General features: G+C 38.4%; 1 protein-coding gene across 10 annotated transcripts in view; it reads left to right on the top strand.

Moving 5' to 3' along the window:
• HDAC9 (histone deacetylase 9) overlaps positions 1-16,364 on the top strand; it is an 880,403-nt gene that overhangs the window by 683,417 nt on the left and 180,622 nt on the right. The window lies entirely within an intron of this gene.

Genomic DNA, 16,364 nt, shown 5'->3' with positions numbered 1-16,364 from the left:
GTCTGGAATTTACAAAGAAATTTAGTAATGATATAGAGTGGCTGATTATAGTTTGGGGCGGAGTTCCTACAATCTGTCTAAATGGACCGGCAATGGAACACTACCCTTCTACAGTAAACCAGTACGTATTGAATTATGGTATATCAACACTGTTAGTAGATGCTTTTGTGGGGTCCAGATCAAAAGCATAGAAAGCTGATGCTCATTACTAAGCAAAGAGAAAGAAAATCGCTTACAAAAACAATTTCAGAAATACATATAGTAATGACCCATCCAGGTTTTGAAATAGAAGTTTGTTAATGACATTTTGCTATGCATCTCCATAAGGCATTCTGTCCATTCCCATAGCATTGTTTAGACAAGTCCGCATGAGTCTCAATATGGTAAGGTGTCTAACAGACAAAATTTGTAATGAACATATGCAGTGAATAAAGAAAAAAGTATATTACCATTTAAGAAGTGAAATACAGATATTGATTCTGATTGGTTGATATAAGTAATAACTACACTTTTGTTCTCATATTCTTTGCTCCTTTTGATGTAGAACTGAGACCTTCAATTTAAAAAAAAATGATGCTGCATTTAAGAAAAACCTCAGGAAAAAAAATATTTCTACATATTTGCCTTGTAAAGTTAAATTACCTCTAATAATGTGTGTCTCGTGTGTGGGAGATGCCTCTGCTTTATGAAAAACGATTAGTTTAATTCATCTTATCATTAGTGTAGATAGCAACGTTTTGGCATTGAAACATACAGTTGCAGCTCTCGTACAGTGCATAAAGTAAAATACAGTGGGTCGCTTGCCCTCCACCTCATTCATGCACATAGGCATTATGTGAATGAAAGAGGGGAGATTGTGCTGTTTACTGTCCCCTTAACTCCCTGTGTCCAATCACAGAATGCACTCTATGAAAAGGATACAACACGTTTTGTGAATGGGTAAGGTGGAGTGTGAGCCGACCCACTGCCCTTCACTTTATGCGCTGTACTAAAGCCACCACTGTACATTTTTACACTGGCACCTATGCTAACGGACACACATTATTAGAGGGGATTTCTTTTTACAAAGCAAATTTTTAAAATAGTTTGTTCCTGGAATGCAGCTTCAATTATATGTGCATCTGCATTTACAGTTTTCTCTTAGCCCTTGTACACACGGTCGGAGAATCCGTCGGAATGTGTCCTATCGGACCGTGTCGTCGGATAATCCGACTGTGTGTGGTATGCATCGGACTGATTCCGTCGGAATATCCGTCGGACCCAATTTTCCAACATGTTGGAAATATTTCCCGACCAACTGGGCCGATCGGACATACTCCGATCATGTGTAGAGAATTTTGATCGGACCAAGTGCCACGCATGCTCAGATCAAATTCCTACATCAAAGCTATTGGCTACTAGCCTGAATGTAGTCCCATCGTAACGAAATTACGTCATCACGTTCTGAAAGATCGGATTTTTTTGCCAACTTTGTCTGACCGTGTGTATGCAACAGTTTCGGACAAGATCCGACGGACACAATCCGACGGGCAAAATCCGACAGATTTGGTTGTGGAAATCTCTGACCGTGTGTACAGGGGCTAAGTCCTCCTACAAAGTTCCACAGTTATTCTAGTGAAGCTGTTTAATGCATTGCAGGTTTCTTAACGGATATTTGATATTTGCTAGTAGTCAGTTTAGCAGTTTAGCAATTGGTAGTTGTTTTTTATTGTCTTATGCCACTTTAGTGACTTGAAAGCCAAACGAAATTTAATTATGTAATTTGCATTGTCTGCCTTGCCTCCATCTTTACTTCATGGTCACTATTTTACATGTACAGTACAAAGTTGATTGCATAGCTGATGTTTTCTTGATAAATGGGAGAATCAGAATTCTCTTTAGTGTTATAATGCACAATGGCTTGTTAAAGAAGCACAGATCTATCTCATTCAGCTTCAAGCTGAGCTCCCTACTTGCCAAAATTGATGCTCCTGGCTCTTCTTACAGCAACTTGGCTCCAACCTGATGCTTTCCCTCAAGACGTCTGGTACTGATAATGCTTAACAGCAAAGCACTGAGAGGTCTTGACAGAATGCTATATCTCAGATATGGTAACTTCAAAGAACTGTCACAATTACCAGCAGTGTCCTGGATGAGCAGGATTGATACTTTTCTATATGAAAACCAGTGTGAACTGCAAAAATGAATCTCAGGCAGCCTAATATTTATTTCCTTGGTTTGCAAAGGTGCAATTTCCTTTGTTCTGTCCCAAAAAGGAGAACATTGTGCTTGCCCCTTTCTGGCTAATGCATACCTGGGACACAAACCTTTGTAGTCAGCAAAGACCTATGAGCTAAAGCAGTCAATAAGAAGAGCAGTTCTGAAACTCCAATACATTTGCTTGGTAATCAAAAAGCTGAAAATGGAAAGTAAGTGTAAATCCAGACCAGACATGAATTGCATTGGACTTTTGGTCAGCAGGGTTCACTGATTTCTGTTGATTCTGATCCCAATCAAAAAAATTATAATAACAAGAGTTAGTACTTTGGTTTTATTTTATTTTTATTTTTTTATTGCTCTCCCAGTTTTTACCAAAACTGGCATTTAATGTTTATTACTGGCCAAGTCTCAAATACGAATATATTTGCCAATGTTCAGGTTAGTAGGTCATAAAAATGGCCGCTAATGGAATATAATGTATGAATGGCATTCTTATTTAAAAATGTATGCCATATAAGAACTATTTGTGTTTCAACTTGTTTAAAAGTTGGAGGTATCTGTTGCAGCCTATAAATCTAAATCTGATCTTTGTTTGTAGGCGACCCATTTTGTCCTATAATTATCTGTAGCCACTAAATTAAATCAACATATTCTTTGTAGTTTGGGGTCATATGGCTTCACAAGTATAAATGTCCAGGATACAAGGACAAGATGCTTGTAACAGAAGGCAGAAATAATGTTGGTTCACTATGTAGGTTAGTAGGTAGGTAGGTGGGTTAGTGAACAACTTTAAATTTAGTAACATCATTCTTCACATCATATTAAAAAATGCATGTGATAATACTATCACTCTTTTTTTCTATGGTTTCTAATTTGAGAAACTTGCTAACTAAATATATAAGGACCAACACTGGGTAACAGACAATAAACACTCCACTCAATATTTCCAGAGGTTTCAAATGCCTCTTTTCATGGTTGTGCTTCCCCTGGCTCCTTATCCCATAAATGTTCCGGCTGTGAGACGTATATGGAAAAGATTTCAGAGATTTCCTTTAGACTGGTAGGACATTCAGGTACACTTACTATGCCTATGTGCATTTTATTTTCTCCAATATCTGACAATTCTTATCACTAAAACGAATCCACACTACAATGTGTAGCCACACATTGGGCTATAGGTTTATACTCTAAGTCTTCCATGATTTTTTTCTCACAAATAATTGACAGATTAGATGCCATAATGTTGATGGGGAGAATTTTTCACACTCTTTTTGATGCCTTGCTTTATAAATAGGCATTTATTTTTAGACTGATTATACGTACGACCTCTATAAAGATTTGATACTCTGATTATTTTGAGATATGTGTTCTAATTATTATTATTTTTTGCCTGTTATCCCTTTTTTATGTCAGTATCAATGCAAGGTGTCATTGAATAAGGTTCATTATATAAAGGTTTTGACTGTAATTCTACTTTAAGTCGACATGCGCCGCTTTTTTATATCTATATGGATTGTTATGTACATAATACCATTTTATAATATGGTTTTTATTTATGTTCACTGTATATCTTCTGTATAAAAAGAGACAATACAAAAAGGGGGAGGGCTTACAGGACATTTGACTTGAGGAACTAGATATGTATGTAATGTTAATAACATGAAAGTGGCATAAGTACAATGCTTTATATGTGCTTGCATCTTAGCACAATGCAAGTTCCCCACTGTGACTACTTTTCCCTATATCAGTATACAGTAGCAAAATACACCAGCCACACAACCTCAGCTTTTGAAATTTGCATAGTTAATATTTTATGAATGTTTCCTTTAAAGGATTTGTAAAAAATTGAGCAAGATTTATTTAGTCAGTAGCTATGCTTGCACAGATCCTGGTGTGACCTTTCAAGCTAGGCCTCTCCAGGTGGGAGGACATCATTGTAATTTACTCAGTGATGTCACTGCACTGTGATGACAACAAAGTAGCTTCAAATAGAAATTAAGGATTCCTCATCCATTATGCTGAGTGAAAGGCCAGTCACCCTAACTTGATCACCTAAGAACATAAACTCTGTTGTAACACTGATGTGTCCTGTATTTATTTGCTAATGTTCATGGCTTAAAAAGTCCTGCAGCATTAATTTTGAAAAAAAAACAGCAACTTTTGAAGCTATTTAGAGCACACATATCCATACTGTAAGTGTTTTCTTTTTATTTTAAATTCCCCGCTACTCTGTTGACTGTTTTTAGTTAAAAGCACTCACAGGGCTTTAGAACAGTATGAGGCTATTGCGAGGGCCAAGCTTGACCATGCCAAAAAGAATGACAGAAAGATATATTGCACATACTATAATCTTGCAATGATATGAATAAATTATCTGGTTGAAACCCATGATGGCTCATTTAAACCACTGAGAGATAATTCCAAATTTTTCAGCCAAAGTTAACATCCATAAAACAAATATTATATTATTATATACAGAACGTAGGTGTTACCTCTTTTTTTGTCTTTCCTTAAATTATTGTTTTTGGAGCATATAGTAAAACAAGAGCTTGTCTTCCCTTCAGATTGGGAAAGCTTTCACTAAACCTGGTGATTAATCCATAGACATTGTATAGATAGAGATGCTGTACATTAAACCACTTCTTCAGTAAGTGTTTTCCGGCTGCGAATTAGGGCCTAGGAAGTCTTTAACCATCAATAAGTATGCTTACAATTAAAAGTTCCACAAAAAGTGTCTTAAACTGGCAAGCATACAATAAATGTTTGTTGGGGTCAGTATAGCTTTTATTGTCTTTAAAAGGTTTTAAATTTAGTCTGCCCAAAAACAATACAATAACAGGACAACTGATATGGAGGCATGATCCAACTGTTGTGAGGCAAAGCATTCAGACACCGAGTACAGGAGAGCCATGTGCAGACACCTGAATGATCACTAATTTCCTCCAGAAATGTCCGCAAGTGGTGTCTTCAGGCAACTAAAGATGCAAGATCATCTGATCTGGACATCTTCTTTATTAAAGTTTGGGGTTAGAGGTAGGATGTCATGAAAGATGTCACCAGTATCTGTGTTCTCTAATGGAAGCAGTCATTCTCCAATTTCATACGACCCATTTGGTGCTCTATATTGTTTTGCAAATTCTGCATATTTTTAATGCTCACAACAAACATCTGCCTTGTGTCACATTGTGACATTTTGAATACATTTAGCAACATAATACCATACATAACATGTTCCTCCTGCTTCTTTTGCACACTTTTGCTTCTTTCGTGATTTTTGAGGCCAGGAATCTTTCAATCACATTGCTTTCTTTTAGCCAATAATCTTTCGATCTCCTATTCGCCATCCGCCAAAAACCTTTCAGTATTCTCTTACAGCAAAATATAGCCCTTTTGTATCACCTTTGTAGCCTTATCGCAGCACTGTGCATCAAGCCGCAAAACACCAAAACATCTGACCTGTATGAAAGACTGCAAATCATTTTTTATTTTAAGGAGAAATTCTATAAGTCAGTCCTGTTTTGTTCATGTATATGAGCGTGAACAATAAAACCTGTGAAATAAAGCTTTAGGTTGAGAAGTTCAAAAAACATATGAACATCTTAATATTAAAGTGCAATAGAAATGATGCACTGTGATTTCTAACAGTTAATAAAAAATCATTAACTGCCTGCCATTAACTACCTACCTAAGTTAGGGATCTGACTTCTGATTTTGCTGGCTCAAAGTATGCACAGCACAGCCCCAACACAAGACAAGGCAAAAAAACCTTCTTCCTTGTAAATAGTAAATAAAGGTACACTTTTTGACAAGTCCTATATTAAAACATATGGATGCCCACAGACTCATCAAGAGAGAAAAACCCACAAACTAGCCCAAATTATTGATCCCATCTCTCACTTGCCACAAATAACAGCTCACAGGCTGCACCAGTGTATGTAATCAAAGGGACAAATTACGTCATTGACTAAATATGGACATGACCATAAGGTCAGTGATGTCAGAGGGAATCACTCATCAAGTAATAGGGTCTGTTATGTATTTTTAGGGGGATCTCAATCCTACTTTTTTTTCTGAGAGGGCCCCAGTAACATTTAAACCAGACCCTCATCTAGGATAAGGGTCTGGTATAGATGAAGAGAATCCCTGGCTGCTTTGTTTTTTAAATATTATTATTATTATACACGATTTATATAGCGCCAACAGTTTACGCAGCACTTTACAATGTATAGGGGGGGGGCAACACAATTACAGTACAATACAAAAGGTACAGGAGGGTCCTGCTCGTAGAGCTTACATTCTAAAGGGAGGGGGTGGTGGTACAAAAGGTAATAGCTGCAGAAAATGATTTGATGGGGGTGGCTCAGGGACAGTTAGGTGGGTGTGGGATAGGGTTCCCTGAATAAATGAGTTTTCAGGGAACTCCTAAAGGTGGACAGGGTAGGGGCTGATCGGACAGACTGGGGCAGGGAGTAAATAGAAGTAAGTGGCCTTTGGTACCTATTCCTTATGGCAGTGCCCAGCCCCATGGATCATTTGTTTGACTATCTCCTTGCTATTAACCTGGAAAATGGATATTAAGTTATTTTAACAATTGTCTCCTGTTGACTTCAGTGGGGTTCATATTTGGCACTCAAACTAATTCTGGCTTACTCAAATCAGATGGAATATGGAAAAAGCCCTTTTACGTACAACTATATTTTTATTGAAAAGAGAAATCCAGAACACTCAGTAAAACCTCAGAACATTAAAACGTCATACAGAATCTTCTGGGGCATTGAACTCAGGACCCCAGTGCAACAAGGCAAGCTAATTTTATCACTGAGGCAAGTCCTGTTCAGAATCTGAATCTTGTTCAATGTAATGTATATCTATGCCTTGTTCACATACAGTGTGGAGACCTGCGATTTACTACACTAGAAGAATGCAGGTCACCACCAGGACACATCGAAAACAATAGTTTCATATGTGTCCCATTCACACTGCAATTCACCCAGGAGGCGAGGTGCAGTGAGCTGTGATAAAATGCAGACATGCTGCATTTCATTGCAGTGCACAGGAAGGGATTGCATATACCTATACAGCAGTGCAACACACTGTGCTGCTGTACAGTAACATGGTTGAAGTGTCACTTATGTGGACTTCAAAAAAAGTTTGTACAGTAAAAAGAAAAAAGGGAGCGATGTGTTCAAATGCGTATTACAGCCAGAATGATGATCTGCCACACTCTAAACCACTGTGGTGAACCTGTCCTAAAACCAATATGATATTTTGTACCAATTTGCCTCTATTCACTAGCAAGGCTAAAGCTGTCCATACATCGAAAATGTGGGCGGTTCAGCAGGGACTGCCCGAATTTAGATCTATGTATGGGCTATATATGGTTATACAGAAGTCAATCTACCAAAATCAGATTTTCCTGCTCAACAGCTTCCCCGCTGTCAGAATACTATTGCACAGCAGGAGGAATTTCCCCATCCACATTGAGTTTGTGGATAGGGGAATCAAGTAATTTTTTTTTTTCATTCAACCTGCTGGTTGAACGGAAATAAAATTACACATTTATGGGCTGCCTAATGCCTCATACACACGATCAGACTTTCCGACAAAACCGTTGAATTTTGTCTAAAGGGCGTTGGCCCAAACTTGTCTTGCATACACACGACCACACAATTGTTGGCCAACAATTACAAAAATAGTGACGTACTAGACGTACTACGTTGTTTTTCAGCTCTTTAGTACCACCCTTTGGGCTCCTTCTGCTAATTTCGTGTTAGTAGAAGTTTGGCGAGTGTTGATTCACACTTTTCATTTTGCACTTTTCATTTTGCACTTTTCAGTTCGTTTCTGAATTGCCGTTCGTCAACCAGACATGTTGCGGAATCGGAGGAGATAACGCGTTATTTATTATTGGCCTTGGAGTTATTGCTTTGACATAAATTTTTTGGTTGAATAATGATTTAATTTTATATATTTTTTGATGCTTAGAATGCATTTTGACTAAGTTCTATTGGCAGATAGCATGTCTAATTTTATTATTTTTTATTTTTTTAATGCTCAATAAAAAATTTGTGTAGAATAATACTTGGCTATGTGTTCAAATGACAGTTTGGGAGTAGGCAGTTACATTTAAAAAAAATGCAATGTAACATTGACAAGGGACACCAACAAAGTTGTATCTTTGATTTTAAAAACTACGGGATAATGGTGTTGTGGTAACTTGCCCAAATAATAAAAAAAAAAAAAGCATAATAATATTATTCTTGATATCACTAGAAGAAAAAACTTTTGGAAATTAGTTTTCAATAACTCCATCGGTATCACCTGCAAAGTAGCTTCATTATTAACCCATTACAGAAGAAGAGAATGTGCGCTGCATTTTGAGATTTCATAATTTGCCGCATCACTAATGTTAATTCTCAATTACGAACGCTAGTTTACAAGACTGACCACTTCTGGCTCGTCCATGCTTCCGAGCATGCGTGTTTGTACTTTTGTTCGATGGACTTGTGTACACATGATTGGAAAATCCGACACACACATTTGTTGGCGGAAAATTTGAAAACCTTCTAGCTAACATTTTTTGGCGGAAAGTCCGACAACAATTGCTGATGGAGCATACACATGGTCGGATTTTCCGCCAACAGCCTGTCATCGAACATTTCCCGCCGGAAAGTCCAATCGTGTGTATCGGGCTTTAGAGTTGAGAATAAAAATAATAAAACTTAAATAGAAAGTAAAGGAAACACATTTATAAATGATTTGTAAATAATTACACTGAACATAGAAACCACCCAGTGCCATGATTACATTTATTTGCAGGCTACTTTTTCATTCCTCTTGACCTGGCTTTTTAGAACAATATATTTTACATCAAGGGAGTTTTTGGAAGGTTTCAGGTACAAAGAAGAAAAGGGCACAAGTGATCAATGAATAAGATACAAAGTATTATGGGAAAAAGAGCCTGGACAGGCCGAGGTGGGAGTGAAAATCACAGATACGTGAAGAAAGGCAGCAGCACAGAAAATATATCACAAGCTCAGCCACACATCCAGCACTTAACCTTTCAGATGTCAGTGATGATAAGTGTGAGGAAAAAACACAGATGTGTAATTATGAAGCTTCAAAATGCTGATTGAAATTCCTTCCTTGCCAAGCCAGAGCAACATGTGCTGTAGAGAGAGAATCGCAAGCAATTCAGTTTTTTGGGTGAAGATACTGCTCATCCCTTTCTGTTTTAGCATTAATGCTGGCTGAAGAATATTACAGAATATGTCTGTGCGACACCCACATTTTATACAGTAATCATATCACTTTTAATTTTTTATTCTCTAAATATAATAAATATATAATTTTAATAAGGAGTAACACTCATATTTTATAATTATTTTTTAAAAGGGGTTTTCTGTGCTTTGCTTAATGTGAGTTTTACTCGAGACTAGCTGAGGACAGTGGGGTTAATTTACCAAAACTGGTGAGTGCAAAATTTGGTGCAGCCCTGCACAGAAACCAATCAGCTTTCAGGTTTTATTGTCAAAACTTAAAGTGGGTGTAAAAGCCTACTTTTTTTTTTTATCTTGACGCATTCTATGCATTATGATAAAAAAAACTTTTGGTGTGTAGCAGCCCACCTTAGTGCCCCTAATACTTATCTGAGCCCATCTCGATCCAGCAATGTGGCACGGGAGACTCAGCTGTCCGGGACTTTCCCTCCTCATTGGCGCCAATGGCTTCCGCTGCTGTCAATAAAAGTCAGTGAGCCAATGAGGAGAAAGAGGGGGCAGGGCAAGCCGCAGCTCTGTGTCTGAAGCAATATATGGAACTGTTGCTTGGCTCGGGTGTCCACATAGCAAGCTGCCTGCTGTGGGGACACTCAATGGGAGGGAGGAGCCAGGGACCCGAGGAGAGGAGGATCTGGACTGCTCTGTGCAAAACCACTACACAGAGCAGGTAAGTATAAAAAAAACAAAGACTAAAAAAAAAAACCTTTAGTGATACTATAGTATCACTTTTATTGAACAAGCTGAAGTTAGAAGCTGATTGGCTACCATGAACAGCTGCTCCACATTTTGCAATCTCTAGTTTTAGTAAATCAAACTCAATAGCTAGTATTTTGATTTTACATTGGGTATGCTGCTTTTAAACTATAATTCTGAAATTCTTTGAAAGTTTGGCCACATGTTCTTCGGAACTGCTCTGGGTGAATATGAAATTATTAAAACTGTTTTATAATAAAAAAAAGCCTGCTGTCAGATACAGAGAAGCCAACGTATACCCATAACACCCTTTTTAAACCCAGTTGAATCCAGGGGCTGTTCTGATTGGAAAAGCTACAACAATTCTTGGTAGTGTGGTATTGTCAGAGCTTCTTGCCTCTTACCCCTTTCCTACATGTTCCTGTTAACCAATCATTAGGACAGACTGCCTTAACATTTAACTAAAGGTAAAACTTTTTTTTTTTCTTTTTAAGTCTTATTTGGAAAGAGTGGAGGGAGGTGTAGAACTTGAGTTGCCACCAGAACAGGAATAGTGGGGAAATCATCCAATGAGCACGCTTCTTCCCATGACAACTTTATAAGAGGGGATTTCACTCACATTGGAAAGATATCCTCACACTTCCTATTGATTCTGCTGGACAAGAAATGATGGGAAGTATCCCTAATGAGAGAGATTACAGAAAAAAAAAAGAGTAGTGTTAACCCTCTCCCAATCTATCCAAAAACGAATATTAGTAAAGACGGTGCCCAATTATTGCCATGGCCATTTTTTGGCAATGTATTACTTAAATTTGGCTTTATGGCTGGGGATTCCTGCCCATGTAAGCAAAATAGGCTGAGTGATGTCAGTGGTTGGTAGTGGATTAATGCACCTGCTACTTTCTTAACAACCATTGGCAGCCAAAAGCTATCATGTTTGTCCATCCATGCTAAACACCCTAAACCACAGGTCTCAAACTGGCGGCCCTCCAGCTGTTGTGGAACTACCAGTCCCATGAGGCATTGCAAGGATGACAGTTACAGGCGTGACTCCCACAGGCAGAGGTATGATGGTACTTGTAGCTCCGCAGTAGCTGGAGGGACACCAGTTGACACGTCTTCACAAAAGTCCCCAATGGCCAGTGTTTGATCCAATTGTATTTTGGGACTGAATACTGAGCTTATACCTTGTGCAGACCAGTTCATGTCAAATGTACTATTGCACCTTGTGATGAATTTCCTCGATGTGGACTCAAGCTTTACATTATGACAGAAAAATCTCCTTAACGGGGCGTAGAAATAATTTAAAATCTGACAGAACTGCTTCCCCATCCTCTCCTTATGCAAAACTAACTTTGAAGTTGGGCTTTCATTTTGGACTGTCCTTGCATTTACCTGCAATAAAACATGTGTTAATAATACCAGAAAATGCAGAGTTGGAAAAAGCCATAAAAAGATATTCCAACGTGGAATCATTAAATACTAAATGTACACAATAATGCAAATTCAGTGTGCAATGTAAAGGATGCTGTTTATGGAACCTATTCAGAAAGAATAATGGAGGCTAAACGATTACCGCTTTTTAATGAACAATTCAATATTTAGCCCAGTAATGCGTGCGTAGTAATATTTGATAAGCAGTGTAATATTTCTCAAGACATCTGTAAGCTGCTGTCTTTTTCGGTCTCCTTTGATGCTTTTTATCTTAGAAGAATGACAGTGTGTAATAATAGAAGCATTTATGGATCATGCCGCATTAGCATTTTTGGTCAATTTTCTGTAGAAATACCCCATACAAACCCTTTTAATGTGGGATGTGGTAAGAAATCACTAAAACAACTTTGTGCAATATTGTGTGCACACTGAATGAAAACTGCTGATGGACTTTTATGTTCCCGGAGTAGCATTGATTGCTGTATTTTTGGAGAAGACATTTTTGTTTTATTGCTGGTCTATTTATTGTTGATGATAGACAAAAGTTTCCAGACTTACCCAATTTTAGGCAAACGTGTTCTTTGCTAAAAGTAAGACTCATCTGTCTGTGTGGAGATGCAATTTATCTCCCAGAATAGAGCAATAAAACATTAAATTGTAGACAGGAGATGGTATATTGTTCCTTTTCGACTTCTTTATAGTGCAGGAGTCACACTATAATATTGTAAAACAGCTCACATTTTTACAATGTTTTTTAGCATGTTTTGCTGAGACTAAAGTGCATGTGATCCCTAAAAATGAACTTTTCTTACCTTACTATAAAATGAACTTCCCCTTATTAGTCTGATAAATATGCCGTTATCTCCACGACACATTTATTATATTGCTTACCAATTCCTAGATGGGATGGCTGCATTCATGTTCTTTTTTTTGGGGCTTTTTTCCCTTTTCTTTCACCCGGTGATCCAGCCAGTAGGTCTGTTGTTTTTAAACAGAACAAGCTCTCCTGGAGTTGTAGCAGTTAGTGTTTTCTGATAAACCATTTTCCACTGACAGGAGGCTTACAATAATCAGCTTTTATTTATTCATGTAAAACCTTTACCCCTCCCCCCCAAAAAAAAAAAAACTGGTGATGAAACTGCATTTGTAACTGCAGTGTGAGCTGGAGTTTGGCTTCAATTATTAGTGTACTTACATCTACTAGTACATCGAACACCCCCAAAATGACAATGCTGCTATCCAAATATATGTCTGTTGCTCCTTCATTAAGAGTGGGGGCACTTTAATACAGGGTGTTGCTGGCCAGCTCACCAGGTGAAAACAGAGAGCAAAAAGATAAAAAAAAAAAAAAGAAAACGAATACAGCCACCACACCTAATGATTGGTAAGCTGCAGTATATATATTTTTTGGTTTGGGTTTAATACCGCTTTAAGGCTGGCTTCACATCTTTGTGTTACCGCAATGCATAGTACTGCAGCATACACACATTAGCGTCTTGTGGTGCCATTCATTTTGAGTTGTACCTCAGCTCACTAAAACAATGCACCTGTTTTGCTGTGCACTGCAACCCAAGATTATTCACTACCATGCGTTGCTGTGTGCAATTTTTGTCTGTGTTAGCGCGTTGGCACCGCACATTATCATGTGACATAACGCATGTTAGCTTGCGTGCGTCAACACAATGCACATGATTATTAAACCCTTCAGCATGCCCAGCTTTCCCACATTTCTCTGCAGCTTTCCGAGCTCACGTCTAATAGCCCCGGCCCCTAGACACCATTCTACTCCAACGTAAACTCCGACTCAATGCTCTCTGCATCAGAATAAAGTGAAGAAAAATGAGTAAGTGGTGCTGGTGGGGATGCCATGAGGTCAGTCTATTGCTGTGCCCTTCATGGGCCAAGTACAATGGTTTGCTTAAAAGAGTATTTGGCATCAGCAGAAATGAGGCTGTGTGACGTGATCAGTACACAATATACAGCACAGGAATAAAAGCTCATATTGGCTCATGGATAAAAAGCTATTTTTATTACCGATTCAGATTTTCCTAGCTGTGCCATTTTACGAATTTAAAGTAACCACCCTTGAATCGTGTTTTCTTAAATTTAGGCGATCCCTGAAAGCTCATTTATTCAGGGAAACCTACCCCAACTCCAGCTAAGAACTGTCCCTGAGTCACCTCATCAGATCATCCCCTGCAGCTATTACCTTTTGTACCACCTCCCCCTCCCCTTAGATTGTAAGCTCCACGACCAGGGCCCTCCTGTATTGGACTGTATAGTAATCATACTGTCCCCCCTCCACATTGTAAAGCGCTGCGCAAACTGTATAAATCCTGTATAATAATAATAATATTAGAAGTATATGACTGTTAGGCTTTATGTACACAGAGCCTACTTTGACTGTCAGCCATGGGAAAATTCAAAACATAGCAAAAATAGCTGCAAAAATGCACCACGATGTTGCCGCAGTTTGCATTTTCTGGCATGCGGGCAGTTAAAACATTCCTATCCTGAACGCAATTCTTCCACGTTCAGGATAGGGAGATTGAAGCTCCCCTAACAGCAGCAGCTGCTAAACTCTAGTAAAAGCCCATGGGGTTGATTTACTAAAGGCAAATCCACTTTGCACTGCAAGTGCACTTGGAAGTGCAGTCGCTGTAGATCTGAGGGGGAGATCTGAAATGAGGGGAAGCTCTGCTGATTTCTACCATCCAATCATATGCAAGAAAAAAAAGACCGTTTTTTATTTTCCTTGCAAGCCCCCCTCAGATCTACAGCAAATGCACTTCCATGTGCACTTGTACTGCAAAGTGGATTTGCCTTTAGTAAATAAACCCCATCATGTACATCGGTACATTGGGGTTGATTTACTAAAGGCAAATAGACAGTGCACTTTGCAAACTGCAGTTGCAGTCTGCAAGGGCAGTTGCTCCAAAGCTTAGTAAATGAGGTAAAGTTTCAAAGAATACCCAATCACATTCAAGGAATATTTTAAAAAATGAATTTTTGCTTGCACATGATTGGATGATGAATATCAGCAGCGCTCCACCTCATTTACTAAGCTCTGGTGTAATTGCACTTTTCAAAGTGCATAGTCTATTTGCCGTTCGTAAACCAGCCCCCTGAGGCTTTAATAGAGTTGAGTTTAAGTGCATTTGCAAAAAACCTTAGAAGCTGTAGTGTACATGAAGCCTTAGAGGCATTGGAACCTCTTAAAGCGGTAGTAAATCGCAGTTAGGGGGAAAAAATTTTTTTTCCCTGAAAGGCAATGTCATAATGTGCTAATATGCATCACATACTAACACATTATAAGAGACTTACCCTAGACCGAAGCCTTCCAGTGCTGCGCAGTCACCACTGAGAGTACTGACATTTCCACCCAGTCTTCTTCCGGGTTTGCGCCCTCCAGCTACATGAGTGGCAGGGGGCGCAATGAAGTCCCTCCTTCACTCCTGCGCATGTGCGTGGGAGCTGCTGTTTACGGCATGGGCGCTGAAGGTCTGGCATGGTTAACTGGACCTTCAAAGTGCATGCGCCGGTGATGTCACTGGCTGCATGCACTCTGAATATCTTCTAAACAGTGCAAGTTTAGGAGATATTTACAGTACCTACAGGTATGCCGTATTATAGGCTTACCTGTAGATATAAGTTGTGTAACAGAGTTTACCACCACTTTAAACATTTTTTTTTTAAAGAAAAAATTTAGTTTTCCTGAAATTGTTTTGGTGTTGTCTAATGTAACAGTTTAAAATGAACAGATTTCTCTTATTAACATGCAAACAGAAATGCAATAACAGTAATAATATATTAAATTTCACACAGTTCCTTCTCGTGTCAATGTTAGAAATTTGGAGCATACATTAGGAGACTGTCGCTTTATGCGTGTCTATATTCTGATTTATTATCACTCAGATATGAGTCATCTAATAAAGGGAGGTAAAGTAAGAGAATATCTGTTTATTGTCACCACCTCACCCCTGGTGACAGCTATTATTGGGTGATGAGAACCAGGTCTGATTACTCCCCAAACAAAGACACCCTTTTTTTCTTTTATATTCTATATCAGAGAGGGAATCCGCTAATGTTAAGATTGCTAGACTGAAAGGACTGAAGGACAATTAAAGTGGTGTGGATATTATGCAGCCACAGGACCAGCTTTCAGCACGTAATGTAGAACTTACATCTCCATCCACCCTCACGCACCTCTCAAAGCATGCCCATTGTATCTCTATTTAGAAGAGAACATGCATGCCTACTGTGCCCATCCCAGGAATCATGAAGGTCAAAACAGGCATGCTGGTGCAAGGAGGTGCATAGCATATTTACAGGGGCATGAACAGCAATGGCAGGTATTGATGGACAATTAGCTACCTGTTATCATAAAGGAACTGAATATCCTCAACATTAAAATTATGAACAGCAGGTATTTTTTTGACTTTTCACAGTTCAGCCTTCAGGCAAAGGAGAGATGGAGATCCTTAAAGATTCGTATAGAAATAATTGCTCACCTTGCAAAAATTTTTAAAATGTGCCTGTCATTACAAAGTAAAAATGGGAGCATGAATGTTATACTTTTACTTAATCCCACACCGCAAAATGTATTTGTTCATAACAATAACAGCAATTTATGATTTATTATATAACCAACAACCCCAGTATGGCCATAGTGGTTATAATAAAACAGCAATATAAACTATATTTCCCAGAAAAATCAACATACTATTTTAAGGTTGTATTCCATATAATGATAACCAA

Source organism: Lithobates pipiens, unplaced genomic scaffold (genome assembly GCF_037356315.1).
Source record: "Lithobates pipiens isolate NorthernLeopardFrog02 unplaced genomic scaffold, aLitPip1_a1.2 Scaffold_19, whole genome shotgun sequence".
Lineage (NCBI taxonomy): Eukaryota > Metazoa > Chordata > Amphibia > Anura > Ranidae > Lithobates > Lithobates pipiens.
Note: the sequence above shows the minus strand (reverse complement) of the source record. Positions and strands in the feature narration are given on the sequence as shown.